Source organism: Palaemon carinicauda, chromosome 20, assembly GCF_036898095.1.
Source record: "Palaemon carinicauda isolate YSFRI2023 chromosome 20, ASM3689809v2, whole genome shotgun sequence".
NCBI lineage: Eukaryota > Metazoa > Arthropoda > Malacostraca > Decapoda > Palaemonidae > Palaemon > Palaemon carinicauda.
In genome coordinates, this window is record NC_090744.1 from 117,240,660 (window position 1) to 117,242,431 (window position 1,772).

At 35.4% G+C, this 1,772-nt stretch overlaps 1 long non-coding RNA gene across 1 annotated transcript in view; it reads right to left on the minus strand.

Annotated features, from left to right (window-relative positions):
* The window catches only part of LOC137659632 (uncharacterized), a 2,186-nt gene extending 615 nt beyond the window's left edge, over nt 1-1,571 (minus strand). The window contains exons 1-3 of the long non-coding RNA XR_011047600.1: nt 1,511-1,571; nt 621-865; nt 1-427 (exon numbers count right to left, since the gene is read on the minus strand). The exon at nt 1-427 is cut by the window's left edge and continues 615 nt beyond it. This is a non-coding gene — a long non-coding RNA (uncharacterized lncRNA). The remainder of the gene's footprint in view (nt 428-620; nt 866-1,510) is intronic.
* Nucleotides 1,572-1,772: the final 201 nt, after the last annotated feature.

A 1,772-nucleotide genomic window follows, 5' to 3' on the forward strand; every position in this document is an offset into this window, starting at 1 on the left:
TGCAGCAAAACTGTTCCTATACCCATTTCATTGTTATAATAAACAGCTTATCGAATTCAGGTGCCTTCAACAGACTTCAAAAAAGCTTTTTATAGCTTCAAAGGAACGTTAATAATCTGTCCAATTCAAGTCATCTTAGAGCTGATAAAAATCTAGGTGCAGCAACTTCAAGGTTAGGTCAGGACCTCCGATTAATCCAGCCATACCAATAACCCCATGCACTGCAGTGTTTATTGGAGTAGACAATCCTTTGTGGTATGTTAAGTCAGTATCCTTTGGTGCAATCATTCCACTCCCAACATCATGAGCCAAGTCACATGACATTTGGTTAAGTTTTTGGAAGGTTGATCATCACTAAGGTGAAGAAACAGGTCCCTCGTATGCTTCATCCCGTACTGTGCAACAAAGGTCATCAATAACAAAATACCTGAAAAAGAAAAACTTTGAAAGGTCTGAACAGCATTTTTAATTTCAAAGGGAAGAATAGTATTGAAATAATACCTACAGATTGCAGAAAGACAAAATTAATTTCTGTCATTAATACTTAATATTAGTCCTTTTAATATTAAAAGTGGCATTTCCAACATCAAATTATGTAAATAATTGACCAAGACGCTTACCTGGTTTTGAACGGGGATGCAGTGCAAGACCCAGGAGGTGTCACTGTTCTGCCAACTCATTCCCTTTAAGAAACTAGTTAGAAGTTCCATAGCTAAAGTCTTGTAAGAATGTAGCTGTAAAGTCTCCCTCCGGCAGAGAATTATTCCCAGGCTTCAAAACCATGTGTGAAAGCCACAGGTGAAGGCAGCGGTAAAGACAATAAAGTTGATCAAACCATTACTGCATAACTTCCACGCTGGGGGACCTGGCAAATACATTGAACGTGCTGCAAGATTAGAAAGTCTGAATTACTGTCATTCTTCTATGGTAGTAAAAATTTAATTCCATCTCAAGTGGTAATGTTAAAAACTCACTGGAATTTCCACTATCTTCATAGAATTTAAAGAGATTCACATCAACTAGTCTACGGTTTAAAATCTTCCAGGAGTGTATGTTTCAAAAGTTCCTTTCATATTACAAAATCTGCAAGGTTTAATGGGAATACTTCTTACAATTGCTAAAAACCTTTATTCTCTTTACTTTAGTGTGTGAGCCGATTTAACCCACTTGTCAACATTGTTGATCAAAGCATGGGCATATTACACTTACTTTTCAAAAGTTAAAAATATTACTTCCATAATTTTCAACGAATAGCTTTTGCTACTTTCAAGCAGCCTCAGGTTCGTAACCAGCAAGGTTAAATAGTTGAAGACAGACATAGATAATTCAACCCTTACCCTTCGAGACAACTAAAGGGAGTGACTTTTCTCTGGGCAAGTACAAATTATATACAAATAAATAAGCCATGTAAATGCAAATACCAAAACACCACCTATCACAAACACAAACTAAAAATGCTAATACAATACAGTAATGCCACAAAATAAAATTTCTTGCTGGGACAACTTACAGAATACTGCCGATCCTTAAAGAGTAATCCTTAAAACTTCCACAGAACAAGAGATTCTAAAGTTAATACAAATTCTAACTTCAAAAGAAGACTAAACTTCACTCCAGCAAGGAGGGCTAAATACAAACAAAATCACTGTTCAAACAAGGATTTCAGAGTAAATGCTATGGAAGTACAGTTAAGGGGAAACTACACGAAAAAGACAAAATAAATATTACTTGACATTATTAAGCTAGCATAATGTTATATTAGCATAATGTTA